The 18,733-nt window shown below is 42.2% G+C and overlaps 1 pseudogene; it reads left to right on the plus strand.

The window, feature by feature from the left end:
• Positions 1-18,733, plus strand: part of LOC119311215 — a 118,570-nt pseudogene that overhangs the window by 90,845 nt on the left and 8,992 nt on the right.

Below are 18,733 nucleotides of genomic sequence, written 5' to 3' on the forward strand. Positions count from 1 at the left end.
GTGGTCTTATCAATCATCAACACTTGATGCTCTTTCTTGATTTCTACCTTTGTCAATTTCAGTATCACGAAGAGCTCGGGAATCGTTTTCGTGATCCCTTGCATGCTATAGTCCATCACAAAGTTCTAGTAACTTGGTGATGGTGACTAGAGAACTCTGTCAATCACTATCTTATATGGAAGATTAACTCCCACTTGATTCAAGCGATTGTAGTACCCAGACAATCTGAGCACATGCTCACTGCTTGAGCTATTCTCCTCCATCTTTTAGCTATAGAACTTGTTAGAGACTTCATATCTCTCAACTCGGGTATTTGCTTGAAATATTAACTTCAACTCCTAGAACATCTCATATGGTCCGTGACGTTCAAAACATCTTTGAAGTCCCGATTCTAAGCCATTGAGCATGGTGCACTAAACTATCAAGTAGTCATCATATTGAGCTAGCCAAACGTTCATAACGTCTGCATATGCTCCTGCAATAGGTCTGTCACCTAGCGGTGCATCAAGGACATAATTCTTCTGTGCAGCAATGAGGATAAACCTCATATCATGAACCCAGTCCGCATCATTGCTACTATCATCTTTCAACTTAGTTTTCTCTAGGAACATATGAAAACATAGGGAAGCTATAATGCGAGCTATTGATCTACAACATAATTTGCAAAATACTATCAGGACTAAGTTCATGATATATTAACGTTCAATTAATCATATTACTTAAGAACTCCCACTTAGATAGACATCCCTCTAATCATCCAAGTGATCACGTGATCCAAATCAACTAAACCATGTCTGATCATCACGTGAGATGGAGTAGTTTTCAATGGTGAACATCACTATGTTGATCATATCTACTATATGATTCACGCTCGACATTTCGGTCTCAATGTTCCGAGGCCATATCTGCATATGCTAGGCTCGTCAAGTTTAACCCGAGTATTCTACGTGTGCAAAACTGGCTTGCACCCATTGTATGTGAACGTAGAGCTTATCACACTCAATCATCACGTGGTGTCTCGTGATAACCCACAAGTATAGGGGATCGCAACAGTTTTCGAGGGTAGAGTATTCAACCCAAATTTATTGATTCGACACAAGTGGAGCCAAAGAATATTCTCAAGTATTAGCAGCTGAGTTGTCAATTCAACCACACCTGGAAACTTAGTATCTGTACCAAAGTGTTTAGTAGCAAAGTAATATGATAGTGGTGGTAATGGTAACAAAAGTAAAGACAGCAAAAGTAATGTTTTTGGTATTTTGTAGTGATTGTAACAATAGCAACGGAAAAGTATATAAGCGAGAACCAGTATATGGAAAACTCGTAGGCACCGGATTAGCGATGGATAATTATGCTAGATGCGGTTCATCATGTAATAGTCATAACATAGGGTGACACAGAACTAGCTCTAGTTCATCAATGTAATGTAGGCATGTATTCCGAATATAGTCATACGTGGTTATGGAAAAGAACTTGCATGACATCTTTTGTCCTACCCTCCCGTGGCAGCGGGGTCCTATTGGAAACTAAGGGATATTAAGGCCTCCTTTTAATAGAGAACCGAAACAAAGCATTAGCACATAGTGAATACATGGACTCCTCAAACTATGGTCATCACCGGGAGTGGTCCCGATTATTGTCACTTCGGGGTTGCCGGATCATAACACATAGTAGGTGACTATAGACTTGCAAGATAGGATCAAGAACACACATATATTCATGAAAACATAATAGGTTCAGATCTGAAATCATGGCACTTGGGCCCTAGTGACAAGCATTAAGCATAGCAAAGTCATAGCAACATCAATCTCAGAACATAATGGATACTAGGGATTAAACCCTAACAAAACTAACTCGATTACATGATAAATCTCATCCAACCCATCACCGTCCAGCAAGCCTACGATGGAATTACTCACGCACGGCGGTGAGCATCATGAAATTGGTGATGGAGGATGGTTGATGATGATGACAGCGATGAATCCCCCTCTCCGGAGCCCCGAACGGACTCCAGATCAGCCCTCCCAAGAGAGATTAGGGCTTGGCGGGGGCTCTGTATCGTAAAATGCGATGATTTCTTCTCTCTAATTTTTTTCTCCCCGAAAGCCAATATATAGAGTTGGAGTTGGCGTCGGAGGGCCACCAGGGGGCCCACAAGGTAGGGGCGCGCCCAGGGGGGCGCGCCCCCACCCTCGTGGACAGGGTGTGGGCCCCCTGGTCTTCATATTTGGTAAGGATTTTTATTGTTTTTTCTAAGGTGTTCCGTGGAGTTTCAGGTCATTCCGAGAACTTTTATTTTCTGCACATAAAACAACATCATGGCAATTCTACTGAAAACAGCGTCAGTCCGGGTTAGTTCCATTCAAATCATACAAGTTAGAGTCCAAAACAAGGGCAAAAGTGTTTGGAAAAGTAGATACGATGGAGACGTATCAACTCCCCCAAGCTTAAACCCTTGCTTGTCCTCAAGCAATTCAGTTGACAAACTGAAAGAGAAAAAGAAAAACTTTTACAAACTCTGTTTGCTCTTGTTGTTGTAAACATGAAAACCCAGCATTAAAGTTTCAGCAATTATTGTGAACTAACCATACTCACAATAACACGGAGGTCTCACAATTACTCATATCAATAGCATAATCAGCTAGCGAGCCATAATAATAAAACTCGGATGACAACACTTTCTCAAAATAATCATAACATGATATAACGAAATGGTATCTCGCTAGCCCTTTCTGAGACCGCAAAACATAAATGCAGAGCACCTTTAAAGATCAAGGACTGACTAAACATTGTAATTCATGGTAAAAGAGATCCAGTCAAGTCATACCCAATATAAACCAATTATAATGAATGCAAACGACAGTGTGCTCTCCAGCGGGTGCTTTTTAATAAGAAGGGTGACGACTCAACATAAAAGTAAATAGATAGGCCCTTCGCAGAGGGAAGCAGGGATTTGTAGAGGTGCCAGAGCTCGGTTTTAAAATAGAGATTGAATAACATTTTGAGCGGCATACTTTTGCTGTCAACGCAACAACTATGAGATGACGATATCTTCCATGCTAAACAAATCATAGGCGGTTCCCAAACGGAATGGTAAAGTTTATACTCCCCCTCCTCCACAAGCATCAATCCATGGCTTGCTCGAAACAACGAGTGCCTCCAACATTCAACGGGTCCCAGGGGGAGTTTAGTTTGCGATTATTTTGATTTAGTTTGCATAAAGCATGGGTCTGGGCATCCCGGTGACCAGCCATTTTTCTCGTGAATGAGGAGCGGAGTCCACTCCTCTTGAGAATAACCGCCTAACATGGAAGATAAGGGCAGCCCTAGTTGAAACATGAGTTGCTCGAGCATACAAAACAGAATTTCATTTGAAGGTTTGGAGTTTGGCACATACAAATTTACTTGGAACGGCAGGTAGATACCGCATATAGGAAGGTATAGTGGACTCATATGGAACAACTTTGGGGTTTAAGGAGTTTGGATGCACAAGCAGTATTCCCGCTTAGTACAGGTGAAGGCTAGCAAAAGACTGGGAAGCGGCCAACTGAGAGAGCGACAACAGTCGAAACATGCATTAAAATTAATTTACACCGAATACAAGCATGAGTAGGATATAATCTACCATGAACATAAATATCATGAAGGCTATGTTGATTTGATTCAACTACATGCGTGAACATGTGCCAAGTCTAGTCACTCAATTCATTTAAAGGAGGATACCATCCCATCATACCACATCATAATCATTCTAATAGCATGCTGGCACGCAAGGTAAACCATTATAACGCATAGCTAATCAAGCATGGCACAAGCAACTATAATCTCTAAATATTATTGCAAATATGTTCACTTCATAGTAGTTGACTCAGGAACGATGAATCATCATATTTACAAAAACAAGAGAGGTTGAGTTCATACCAGCTTTTCTCATCCCAATAAATCCATCATATATCATCATTATTGCCTTTCACTTGCATGACCGAATGAAGTGCATAATAATAAGAGTGCACGTGCATTGGACTAAGCTGGAATCTGCAAGCATTCAACTCAAGAGAGAAGACAAGTAATATGGGCTCTAAGTTAAATAAGCAATCATGCATATAAGAGCCACTAAGCATTTTCAATATGGTCTTCTCGACCCCCAAAGAAAGGAAAAGAAATAAAAACTATTTACACGGGAAAGCTCCCAACAAGCAAAAGAAGAACGGGAAATATTTTTGGGTTTTATTTTTAATTACTACAGCAAAGAAATAAACTACTACTATTTTTTTTCTTAAGGTTTATCAAACACACAAGAAGAAAGCAGGAAAAATAAAATAAACTAGCATGGATATTACAGTGAAAGAGTATGAGCACCGACATCTAGCAATGAGTGTGTGTGAATATAAATGTAATGTCGGTGGGAAATACGTACTCCCCCAAGCTTAGGCTTTTGGCCTAAGTTGGTCAATTGCCAGGGATAGCTTGGCGGATACACGTAGGTGAAGTTGGGGTCATACTGTGACGAAGAAGGCTCCGGCTGCCACTGGCTGGCAACCTCCTCTGGATCCCAAGAATAAACAGATAGTCGTGGAGGCTTATCTTGTGGCTCCAGTTCCGGGGCTGGTGCAGGATTCCGATAGGCTTGAACAGCCGACCACGGAACAATGTGAGGACCTGCCGATAAATTAAACAAAGAAGGAGCAGGCAAAGTAATAGTCTCAGGGTGATGTTTATCAAAGTATAATTTGTATTTGAGCTCCCATTCGCGACTCTTAACAAGAAAATCATGCGCTATCATACTCTTATAATTTAAATAAGCACGAGGCAGTGTTGTTTCTTCTTTCTCCTCATGCCTAATAGGTATTTCAAAATGTTCAGCTAGGCGTGAAGCATAAATGCCACCAAAGATGGGGCCCTTAGTACGGTTCAGACTTAACCGTCTAGCAACAATTCCACCCATACTAACAGATTTATTGCGGTATAAACTATGGAACAAAATAATAATATCGGGAATACTAAGGTTCCCACAGTTTTCGTGTCCAATCAAGCAACGACTAGCAAATAAGGCAAAGTAGCGTAAAACAGGAAAATGTATGCTAGTGATCCTTGCATCAGAAACCTTCCTGGTTTCTCCCACAGTGATAGTGTTAATAAAAGCTTCTACTTCGTTACGGTGGGGTTCATCTATTGTGCCCTCAAAGGGTATTCTGCAAACCTCACAGAATTCAGCTAATGTCATCTCTTTAACAACGTCATATAAATGAAATTCTACTGTTGGAGGTGATTTCCTAGGGAAAAAGTAGAAGTTTTGCACAAAAGTATTTGTGAGTAAGAGATACTGATGATGTTGGTCGCGGAGGAAGTCAGTGAGGCCGGCGTTCTCAATCAATAAATAGAAATCCTCATAAATCCCGGCTCTCCTCAAAAAGTCATCGGAAGGCCATTCACACGGCCGGACCTCCGTAGTGCGAGGCAAATTAAATTTAGGCTTCTGCTCCTCTTCCTTTTGTTTTTCCTTCGAGCTTAGGCTCGACGAGCCCCTCAAAAGTCTCTTCATTATTTTCTGAAACAATCTGAAATTTTTAGTAACTTCAAATAAAAGTGAACCAACTTCAATAAAATTGATAGTAACAACTCCCACAAGTGCCTAGAGCCCATATAAAGCATTGGAACTACTTGGAACCATATAAATTTGACATGCAAGCTCAAGAACATGGTCACCTATGCAGCACAAATTTGCAATGAATAAAGCACTAGAAAAAAAACTAATTGGACCAATGGAGGAGTCACATACCAAGGAACAATCTCCCCAAGCAGTTTTGCGAGAGGTGCTTTGAGCAGGGAGATCGAAAATCACAGCAACGGGGGCTGGAACTCGTGCTTGAGTTGGTTTTTCGTGTTTGTGTGAGGCAGAGGAAGAAGATGGATGCAGGAACAAGTGGAGGAGGGCCACCGTGGGCCCACGAGGTAGGGGGCGCGCCCAGCGGGGTAGGGCGCGCCCTCCACCCTCGTGGCTAGGTGGCAGCTCCCCCCGCGGTAATTTTTGCACAGTAAATCCTCAAATATTCCCGAAAAAATCATATTAAATTGGCATGGCATTCTGAGGACTTTTATTTTGGGGTATTTTTATATTGCACGGATAAGTCGGGAGACAGACAGAAAATACTATTTTACTTTATTTCTACTAAATAACAGAAAATATAAAGAGGGTACAGAAGGTTGTGCTTCTAGTTTCATCCATCTCATGCTTATCAAAAAGAATCCACTAACAAGGTTGATCAAGTCTTGTTAACAAACTCATTCCGATAATCATGGAACCGGAGAAATTTCGAATAGCACTAAGTTACCTCAACGGGGATATGAAAATCCCCAACAATAAGAATATCATACTTTTTCTTGACAGTAGGGAGAGGAAATTCAAAACCTCCAAATATAATCGATGGAATTTTTCCAATAGAGTTGATACTATAAACTTGAGGTTGTTTCCTCGGAAAGTGTACCATGTGCTCATTACCATTAACATGAAAAGTGACATTACCTTTGTTGCAATCAATAACAGCCCCTGCAGTATTAAGAAAAGGTCTTCCGAGAATAATAGACATACTATCATCCTCAGGAATATCAAGAATAATAAAGTCCGTTAAAATAGTAACGTTTGCAACCACAACAGGCACATCCTCACAAATACCAGCAGGTATAGCAGTTGATTTATCATCCATTTGCAAAGATATTTCAGTAGGTGTCAACTTATTCAAGTCAAGTCTACGATATAAAGAAAGAGGCATAACACTAACACCGGCTCCAAGATCACATAAAGCAGTTTTAACATAATTTCTCTTAATGGAGCATGGTATAGTAGGTACTCCTGGATCTCCAAGTTTCTTTGGTATTCCACCCTTAAAAGTATAATTAGCAAGCATGGTGGAAATTTCAGCTTCAGGTATCTTTCTTTTATTAGTAATGATATCCTTCATGTACTTAGCATAAGGATTTGTTTGAGCACATCAGTTAATCACATACGCAAAAAGATGGGTCTAATCATTTCAGCAAAGCGCTCAAAATCCTCATCATCCTTTTTCTTGGATGGTTTCGGAGGAAAAGGCATGGGTTTTTGAACCCATGGTTCCCTTTCTTTACCATGTTTCCTAGCAACGAAGTCTCTTTTATCATAACATTGATTCTTTGATTGTGGGTTATCAAGATCAACAGCAGGTTCAGTATCTACATCATTATCATTACTAGGTTGAGCATCAACATGAACATCATTATTAACATTTTCACTAGGTTCATGGTCATCACCTGATTGTGTTTCAGCATCAGAAATAGAGATATCATTCGGATTCCCAGGTGGTTCAGCAATAGGCTCACTAGAAGTTTGCAAAGTCCTATCATTTTTCTTTTTCTTCCTCTTAGAAGAACTAGGTACATCAATATTATTTCTCTGAGAATCTTGCTCGATTCTCTTAGGGTGGCCTTCAGGATACAAAGGTTCATGAGTCATTCTACCAATTCTAGTAGCCACTCTAACAGCATAATCATTTTTCTTACTATTCATTTCATCAAGCACTTCTTTCTGAGCTTTAAGTACTTGTTCTACTTGAGTGGTAACCATAGAAGCATGTTTGCTAACAAGTTTAAGTTCACCTCTAATATCAGCCATATAATCACCCAAGCGTTTAATCATAAAGGTATTCTGTTTTAATTGTCTACCAAAATAAGCATTAAAGTCATCTTGCTTAAACATAAAGTCATCAGACTCATCCAAGCACTGACTAGCAATTTTAGTAGGAGGGACTTCAGCTTTATCATATCTATAGAGAGAATTTACCTTTACTACCTGTGTCGGGATATCGGGAGGTTCTTCAGTAAATAAGTAGTTGAGATCATATACTTCTTCAACAGGCGGTAAATTAAGGCCATGTATTTCTTCAATAGGAGGTAAATTCTTAACATCTTCAGCTTTAATACCTTTTTCTTTCATAGATTTCTTTGCCTCTTGAAATAGAACACCTCTCTTCTTTGGAGTTGGTTTAGGAATAGGCTCAGTAATTGGCTTTGGAGCTGGCTCAGGAGGTGGCTCAGGAGGTGCCCAATTATTTTCATTTGTCAACATATTATTCAACAGAATTTCAACTTCATCCGGTGTTCTTTCCCTGAAAAGAGAACTAGCACAACTATCCAGGTAATCTCTAGAAGCATCAGTTAGTCCATTATAAAAGATATCAAGTATTTCAGGTTTCATAAGAGGATGATCAGGCAAAGCATTAAGTAACTTGAGAAGCCTCCCCCAAGCTTGTGGGAGACTCTCTTCTTCAATTTTCACGAAGTTGTATATTTCCCTCAAAGCAGCTTGTTTCTTATGAGCAGGGAAATATTTAGCAGAGAAGTAATAAATCATATCATGGGGACTTTGCACACAACCAGGATCAAGAGAATTAAACCATATCTTAGCATCACCCTTTAATGAGAAAGGAAACATTTTGAGTAAATAAAGGTAGCGCGATCTCTCATTATTAGTAAACAGGGCAGCTATATCATTTAACTTAGTAAGATGTGCCGCAACAGTTTCAGATTCATAACCATAGAAAGGATCAGATTCAACCAAAGTAATTATATCTGGATCAACAGAAAATTCATAATAATCCTTATCGGGAACACAGATAGGTGAAGTAGCAAAAGCAGGGTCGGGTCTCATTCTATCTCTAAGAGATTCTTTACTCCATTTAACTAGCAACCTCTTAAGTTCATATCTATCCTGGCAAGCAAAAATAGCTGCAGAAGATTCCGCATCAAAAAGATAACCCTCAGCAATAGCAGGCATATTCTCATCATCACTATCATCATCGTATTCAGGTTCAATAATTTCTCTTTCTCTAGACCTAGCAATTTGCTCATCAAGAAATTCACCAAGGGGCACAGTAGTATCAAGCATAGAAGTAGTTTCATCATAAGTATCATGCATAGCAGAAGTGGCATCATCAATAACATGCGACATATCAGAATTCATAGCAGTAGCAGGTTTAGGTGTCGCAAGCTTACTTATAACAGAAGGAGAATCTAGTGCAAGGCTAGATGGCAGTTCCTTACCTCCCCTCGTAGTTGAGGGCAAAATAGTAGTTCGATCGTCTTTCAAGTTCTTCAAAGTGTCCAGCAGATATAAATCCCAAGTGACTCAAAGAACAGAGCTATGCTCCCCGGCAACGGCGCCAGAAAAAGGTCTTGATAACCCACAAGTATAGGGGATCGCAACAGTTTTTGAGGGTAGAGTATTCAACCCAAATTTATTGATTCGACACAAGGGGAGCCAAAGAATATTCTCAAGTATTAGCAGCTGAGTTGTCAATTCAACCACACCTGGAAACTTAGTATCCGCAGAAAAGTGTTTAGTAGCAAACTAATATGATAGTGGTGGTAACGGTAACAAAAGTAAAGACAGCAAAAGTAATGTTTTTGGTATTTTGTAGTGATTGTAACAATAGCAACGGAAAAGTAAATAAGTGAGAACCAGTATATGGAAAACTCATAGGCACCAAATTAGCAATGGATAATTATGTCAGATGCGGTTCGTCATGTAACAGTCATAACATAGGGTATCACAGAACTAGCTCTAGTTCATCAATGTAATGTAGGCATGTATTCCGAATATAGTCATACGTGCTTATGGAAAAGAACTTGCATGACATCTTTTGTCCTACCCTCCTGTGGCAGCGGGGTCCTATTGGAAACTAAGGGATATTAAGGCCTCCTTTTAATAGAGAACCAGAACAAAGCATTAGCACATAGTGAATACATGAACTCCTCAAACTATGGTCATCACCGGGAGTGGTCCCGATTATGGTCACTTCGGGGTTGCCGGATCATAACACATAGTAGGTGACTATAGACTTGCAAGATAGGATCAAGAACACACATATATTCATGAAAACATAATAGGTTAAGATCTGAAATCATGGCACTCGGGCCCTAGTGACAAGCATTAAGCATAGTAAAGTCATAGCAACATCAATCTCAGAACATAATGGATACTAGGGATCAAACCCTAACAAAACTAACTCGATTACATGATAAATCTCATCCAACCCATCACCGTCCAGCAAGCCTATGATGAAATTACTCACGCACAGTGGTGAGCATCATGAAATTGGTGATGGAGGATGGTTGATGATGACGACAGCGATGAATCCCCCTCTCTGGAGCCCCGAACGGACTCCAGATCAGCCCTCCCGGGAGAGATTAGGGCTTGGCGGCGGCTCTGTATCATAAAACGCAATGATTTCTTCTCTCTGATTTTATTCTCCCCGAAAGCCAATATATAGAGTTGGAGTTCGCGTCGGAGGGCCACCAGGGGGTCCACGAGGTAGGGGGCGCGCCCAGGGGGCGCCCCCACCCTCGTGGACAGGGTGTGGGCCCCCTGGTCTTCATCTTTGGCAAGGATTTTTTTATTGTTTTTTCTAAGGTGTTCCGTGGAGTTTCAGGTCATTCCGAGAACTTTTATTTTCTGCACATAAAACAACACCACGGCAATTCTGCTGAAAACAGCGTTAGTCCGGGTTAGTCCCATTCAAATCATACAAGTTAGAGTCCAAAACAAGGGCAAAAGTGTTTGGAAAAGTAGATACAACGGAGACGTATCACCTCGGCACGACAAACTGTAGCAACGGTGCATACTCAGGGAGAACACTTGTACCTTGAAATTTAGTAAGGGATCATCTTATAATGCTACCCACGTTCTAAGCAAAATAAGATGCATAAAGGATAAACATCACATGCAATCAAAATATGTGACATGATATGGCCATCATCATCTTGTGCTCATGATCTCCATCACCGAAGCATCGTCATGATCTCCAACGTCACTGGCACGACACCTTGATCTCCATTGTAGCATCGTTCTCGTCTCGCCACCTATTATTACTACGACTATCGCTACCGCTTAGTGATAAAGTAAAATAATTATATGGCGATTTCATTGCATACAATAAAGCGACAACCATATGGCTCATGCCAGTTGCCGATAAATTTGTTACAAAACATGATCATCTCATACAACAATTTATATCACGTCATGCTTGACCATATCACATCATAGCAAGCCCTGCAAAAACAAGTTAGACGTCCTCTACTTTGTTGTTGCATGTTTTACGTGGCTGCTACGGGCTTAGCAAGAACCGTTCTTACCTACGCATCAAAACCACAACGATTTTTTGTCAAGTGTGTTGTTTTAACCTTCAACAAGGATCGGGCGTAGCCACACTCGATTCAACTAAAATTGGAGAAACTGACACTCACCAGCCACCTATGTGTGAAGCACGTCGGTAGAACCAGTCTTGCGTAAGCGTACACGTAATGTCGTTCTGAGCCACTTCATCCAACAATACCACCGAATCAAAGTATGACATGCTGGTAAGCAGTATGACTATTATCGCGCACAACTCTTTGTGTTCTACTCGTGCATATAACATCTATGCATAGACCTGGCTCGTCAAAAAAATCCCTACGATAACACAAGATCTATCTAGCTGATGCATCGCAACGAGAGGGGAGAGTGTGTCCACGTACCCTCGTAGACCGAAAGAGAAAGTGTTATGACAACGCGGTTGATGTAGTCGTATGTCTTCACGATCCGACCGATCTTAGCACCGAACGTATGGCACCTCCACGATCAGCACACATTCAGCCCGATGACGTCCCTCGTACTCTTGATCCAGTTGAGGCTGAGGGAGAGTTTCGTCAGCACGACGGCATGGTGACGATGATGATGAAGTTACCGGCGCAGGGCTTCTCCTAAGCACTACGACGATATGACCGAGGTGTGTAACTGTGGAGGGGGACACCGCACATGGCTAAAAGATCAACTTGTGTGTCTATGGGCTGCCCCCTGGCCACGTATATAAAGGATGGAGGGAAGAGGAGGCCGGCCCTCATAGGGTGCGCCCAAAGTGTGGAGTCCTACTAGGACTCCCTAGTCCTGGTAGGATTCAACCTCCCACATAGAATAGGAAAAGGGGAAGGGAGAAGGAGAAGGAAGGAAGGGACCCGCCCCCTTCCCTAGTCCAATTCAGACCAGTCCATGGGGAAGGGGCGCGGCCACCCTTGAGGCCTTTCTCTCCTTTCCCGTATGGCCCATTAAGGCCCAATACGAATTCCCGTAACTCTCTGGTACTCCGAAAAATACCCGAATCACTCGGAACCTTTCTGATGTCTGAATATAATCTTCCAATATATCGATCTTTACGTCTCGACCATTTCGAGACTCCTCTTCATGTCCATGATCTCATCCGGGACTCTGAACTACCTTCGGTACATCAAATCACATAACTCATAATACAAATCGTCATCGAACGTTAAGCGTGCGGACCCTACGGTTTCGAGAACTATGTAGACATGACCGAGACATGTCTCCGGTCAATAACCAATAGCGGAACCTGGATGCTCATATTGGTTCCTACATATTCTACGAAGATCTTTATCGGTCAAACCGCATAACAACATACGTTGTTCCCTTTGTCATCGGTATGTTACTTGTCCGAGATTCGATCGTTGGTATCATCATACCTAGTTCAATCTCGTTACCGGCAAGTCTCTTTACTCGTTCCGTAATACTTCATCTCGCAACTAACTCATTAGTCACAATGCTTGCAAGGCTTATAGTGATGAGTATTACCGAGAGGGCCCAGAGATACCTCTCCGAAACACGGAGTGACAAATCCTAATCTCGATCTATGCCAATCCAACAAACACCTTAGGAGACACCTGTAGAGCACCTTTATAATCACCGTTTTATATTGTGACGATTGGTAGCACACAAAGTGTTCCTCTAGTATTCGGGACTTGCATAATCTCATAGTTTGAGGAACATGTATAAGTCATGAAGAGAGCAGTAGCAATGAAACTGAAACGATCATAATGCTAAACTAACGGATGGGTCATGTCCATCACATCATTCTCCTAATGATGTGATCCCATTCATCAAATGACAACACATGTCTATGGTTAGGAAACATAACCATCTTTGATAAACGAGCTAGTCAAGTAGAGGCATACTAGGGACAATATGTTTTGTCTATGTATTCACACATGTACTAAGTTTTCTGTTAATACAATTCTAGCATGAATAATAAACATTTATCATGAAATAAGGAAATAAATAATAACTATTATTGCCTCTAGGGCATATTTCCTTCAGTTGGCAGAGGAGGTCACAGTGGCATAGCTATGCCGCGATGCATCGGTGGTCATCAGTAGGTTTTCACAATGAATTCACAACCTCTGAAAGTTGTTGTGTGGAATGTGCATTTTCTAAACGCCCCAGCTAGGAGGAGTGATGTCTATCAAGTAGTGGTGGCGGCGAAACCGGCCATAGTGTGCTTGCAGGAAACCAAACTACAAGACGTGTCTCTGGCACTTGTGCATCAATGCTTGGGCAATAAATTTGGGAAGTTCTTTTACTTACCGGCTGATGGGACTCATGGTGGCATTTTGGTGGCTTCGGATGACACGATCACTCAACTTTCCAACCCCCACTATACGGCTAACTCGCTCACGGCAATTGTTAAATCATCGGGTGAGCAGGAATGGTGGCTGACCTGTGTCTATGGGCCATAGGATGAGCGGGATAAGGTAGCTTTCTTGCAAGAGTTGGTGGATATTCGGGAATTGCACGGTGGACCTTGGCTCGTGGCTGGGGACTTTAATCTCCTGGTGAGCAAGGAGGACAAGAGCAATGTGTTGTTAAATCGGAGAATGATGGGCAGGTTTCGTGCGAAGCTAAATGCTCTACAGCTAAAGGAGCTATATCTTAATGGGCGGAGGTACATGTGGTCGAATGAGAGGCAACATGCAACACTTGAAAAGATCGATCATGTATTTGTCTCAAATGCGTGGGATGAGGCGTACCCTACTTGCTTCCTCTCTGCTCTAGGTGCTGCCATATCGGACCATTGTCCTCTGATGCTTGACTTGAATATAGAAGTGTCCACGCTGAAGAGGTTCAAGTTTGAGTCCTTTTGGGTAAAGGCTGAGGGCTTTGTGGAGACTGTACAAACGGCATGGAACTCAACTTCGCTAGCTTCCAATGTCTATCTTACACTACACAACAAGCTCAAGGCAACGACTAAAGCCCTACAGAAATGGAGTGATCAGTGGATAGGCAACGTTAAGCTGCAGATTTGTATTGCTCTGGAGGTGATCAACAGGCTGGATATCGCCATGGACTCCCGACAATTATCGGCTGCGGAGGTAGAGCTTCGTAAATGCTTGAAGAGAAAGCTTTTGGGGCTATGCTCTCTAGAGCGGACTATTGCAAGGCAACGGTCGCATTTACTGCAGCTAAAAGAAGGGTATGGGAGCACGTGCTTGTTCCACCAGTAGGCAAGCTATCGGCAAAGGAAGAACACGCTAAGAACCGTGAGACATAACGGAAACCTATTCACGGGACAAGAGGATGTAGCGTCGGTCGTGGATGATTACTACTCCATGGCTTTTGGGTCGTGTGAGGTGCGGACCCATGCGCTCAACCTGGAGGCACTTGGGCTGCCGCGTCGGGACCTGGCTCATTTGGAGTTGCCGTTCTTGCCAGAGGAGGTGGAGAAGGTGATCAAATCTATGCCCCCAGACAAGGTGCCGGGGCCGGACGGATTTACGGGTCGTTTCTATGTGGTTTGCTGGCACATCATACGGGATGACTTCATGGCTGCAATGAGCTGCTTCTATGCTGGAGATGTTAGAGGCATGGCAGTGATTAACAAGTCTCTTGTGACCCTCCTGCCGAAGAAAGATGGGGCCCTGGATTTGGGTGACTTCAGGCCTATCAACCTAGTGCACGGGGCTGTGAAGATCTTTGAAAAAGTGCTTGCCTCGAGGCTTGTGGTGGAACTGCCAAAACCTGGTGGCGAATCATCAAAGCGCATTTCTCAAAGGTAGATCACTCCATGATAATTTCATGCTAGTACAGAGTATGGAGAGGCGATTGCACGCGCTCAAAAACCCTACAGTCCCTCTGAAGCTGGATATCTCTAAAGCGTTTGACTCAGTTCAGTGGTCGTTCCTCCTCGAGGTCATGGAACAGCTTGGTTTTGGATCATGATGGAGAGCTTGGGTATGTGGGATTCTAGCCACATCGACCACTAAGGTCATGGTGAATGGAGACCCGGGAAGCACAATCTACAACTGCAAAGGCCTGAGGCAGGGTGACCCCGTTTCACCGATGTTTTTTATACTTACTACGGAGCCACTGCAACGGCTGTTTGATTGGGCAGTGGATAGAGGGCTCTTGCAGCCCCTGGCAACAAATGGAATGAGGTAAAGGATCTCTATTTTCGCCGATGATGTCATTCTGTTTGTCAAATCGGAGCCCATGGACCTTGCGGTTTGCAAGTGCATTTTTGATCTGTTTGGAGAAGCGTTGGGCCTGCATATAAACATGAGCAAATCGGTGGCCTTGCCAATACGTTACTCCGACCAAAGTATCAACATGGCTAGTGTGGACCTGGGGTGTCTAGTGGGCTCATTTCCAGTTCGGTATCTTGGACTTCCTTTGTTTTTGAGGAAACTTTCTGCTACGCAACTCCAGTATCTCGTGGATCAGATGGTAAACCGACTGCCAAAATGGAAGGCCGCTCTCATGCCAAAGAGTGGTAGGTTGACTCTGGTGCATTCTGTTTTGTGTGCCATGCCCATTCATGCCATGATGGTTTTGGACCTGCCGATCAAAACGATTATCGCAATGAATAAGGTGTGCTGGGGTTTTTTGTGGTGTCGTAAGGCCGAAGCAAATGGTGTCAATTGTGTTGTGGCGTGGGAGGTGGTGTGTGCTCCGAAGTGGGTAGGAGGTTTAGGGTTGCCTAATTTGAGGTGGCTCAACTTAGCTATGCAGGCGAGGTGGCCATGGCTTCAACGGACAGATAGCAGTCGACCATGGAGCGAGTTCTCAATCAAGGTGCCCGATGAGTCAATGAAGCTTTTTCAATCAGCTACTAGATGCACTGCTCAGGATGGAATGAACACCCTCTTCTGGGAGGATCGGTAGCTTGACGACATGAGGATACAAGAGCTTGCACCGGCCATATATGATATGGTGCCAAGCCACGTGAGAAGAACATGCATGCTTGGGCAGGTGCGGGAAACATGGGCTACAAGTGTTGGCCCAAACTTGGGGGAGGAAGCCATGCACCAATTCCTACAACTATGGCAGAGGATTCAAGATTGGGAACCAATGGAGAATACCCCGGACAGCATCTTTTGGTCATGGGAGACAAGCGGAAAGTTCACAGTCAGGTCAGCATACGCCGCCAGGTTCTGGGGCAGAGAGATCATACCCACCGCAAACCTCACTTGGAAATCGAGAGCCCCGGCAACGTGCAAGATCTTTACCTGTCTAGCCCTATGCAATCGATGTTGGACATCGAATAGGCTGGCCAGAAGGGGATTACTGCACCAAGACAAGTGTCCACTTTGTGATCAGGAGGATGAAACAATAGAGCACGTGCTCTTAACATGCGCCTTTGCTAGGACGGTTTGGGCGGGGCTATGCCAGGCGTTGGAGAAGTTGGATTGGACACCCACTTCGGATGAGTGCCTCCGGACTTGGTTATGCAGCAAACAAGGACTCCCCACCATTTCCCAGAAGGATCTACACACACTACTGTTGCTGACGTTGTGGGAAATATGGAAACACAGGAATGCAGTCGTGTTTGACGGGGCAAGGCCATCGGTTGCTGAGCTTCTACGCAGAATCTCCTCGGAAGGTAGAACATGGTTGATGGCTGGGCTCATTAAAGGAAATGTGGATCATGTGTTTGCAGGTCTAATACGGTGGAACATTGGGGAGGAGTAGACTATGTTAGGGTGGAGTGGAGTTGTATGTGTTCTTGTGAGATGTAACACAATATGTTGTAAATAACTGGTGGAGGTGCTCTTCGCCTTTCTTCTTTCAATATATGATATGCACGCTTCGAGGAAAAAACACTATACAATCACCATGTTTCATTTTTACTTGCATTTGTTAAATATCTTATGGGCACCCATTTATCAACTCATTACATATTTATTAGTATGATGCTTCAGCACCTTAAGTATTAATACATAGATTTTGGCAAGAAAAAAGAAGTGTGTCATAGTATACATAATGAAATTGCAAGTGGCCTTTCACTAAGCAAATTTCAACTTTGCATGGTGAACAACAGGGCTGACAGGAAAAACACTATTATTATTTCCCTTTTTCTTAGCATATATTATCATATAGTTTCTCAGTTTATTTCACAATAAATTAATTTATAACTTAAGGTATTCCGAATTAACTAACTTCTAATTTCTTTTTTATCTTGATTTTGTACAATGATTGCACCTAAATTAAAATTATAGACTGCACTAATTAAATTAGTTCCTACTTTTTCTGTAGTGGAATATTGAAGTTGTTTGTCAAATAGATGGATGGAATATTTTTTCCCATAATACTATTAGTAGGTGTAGCACGCACAAAAAAAATACTCATACTAGTTACTATAAGAACTTTGTGTAGTCCAAAGACTGTGGTTTTGTGTAGCTCGAACTACGTGGTACCCCTTATCTTATCCATCCATTTTTGCATCATGATCTATGCAGGCATATTTGTCATTTTTGTTTCTCTCAAACGAAACAATGTTTAAACTTCAAACTTTGCAGGACAACAAAACATTCTAATTACTATGTGGGAAAAAACTTTCAGATTTTTTCATGCATTTTAAGTGCTAAAAATTTATTTTTTTAATCAAAAAACCTTCATTTCGTATATTTATGTCGGTCCAAAGAATCTGAAAGTTTTTTCACACATTGAAGTTGTAAAGTTTGTTTGATCTGCAAAGTTTGAAGTCTATATGTTCTTTCATTTGAGAGAAACCTTCTTGTTGTAAGTTAGTTGGAGAGTACGGATCTCAAAGCAATGTTGGAGGATTGAAGATAAGAGGTTTCATGTAGCTCGACCTATAGAGAAACTTTGTGTAGTCCAAATTAGTTATTTTCAAGGTTCATCTAACCGGAACCAAATACAATCTAGAATATAGTTGTGGTTACAAATAGTTAAAATAATAAAATACAATATAAATATGAATCACTCACATGTGTCGTCATTTTAACAACAGAAAGAGGAATCAGACACATGTGTGGTCATTTTAACTATTTGCATTGTTCATCTGAATTAAAGTTATGCATGTTATCATTTGTTATTTAACTGTATAATTTTGGTGTGGTTTGTAGGTGCCACAACTCAAATGTGGAGGATTTGTCATTGGGCTTCACATGTGTCATTGCATTGCTGATGGTTTTGGCATCCTTCAATTTCTATAGCCGATTTTGCATGTGGTGAACTCATCCCAACCACTTTGCCCATGTGGAAACGGGATATCTTCCCGTCGCGTATGCCATCCTCCATCACACATGTTTACCCGGCATATAAATTATTTATTCAAGGGTTAGAGTGCACGAGGGAGGATGTGATGTTATCAACTCCACCAGAAAGCATGGAAGTGCAATACTTATTCTTTGGGCCAAAAGAGATAGAAATTTTAAGAAGCCACATCCCAGAACACCAATCCAAAACTACCACAACATTTGAGTTTCTTACAGCCATTATGTGGCAGTGCCGCACATTGGCATTGGGTTATGAATCTAGTCAAAAAGTGTGTGTCATGTTTACTTTAAATACACGTGGGAGAAACATTAATGGTGAAAGCTCAGTCCCCCCCCCCCTCGTGTGGAAACAGGATATCTTCAC

The sequence above is a fragment of the Triticum dicoccoides genome, chromosome 5B (assembly GCF_002162155.2).
Source record: "Triticum dicoccoides isolate Atlit2015 ecotype Zavitan chromosome 5B, WEW_v2.0, whole genome shotgun sequence".
Lineage (NCBI taxonomy): Eukaryota > Viridiplantae > Streptophyta > Magnoliopsida > Poales > Poaceae > Triticum > Triticum dicoccoides.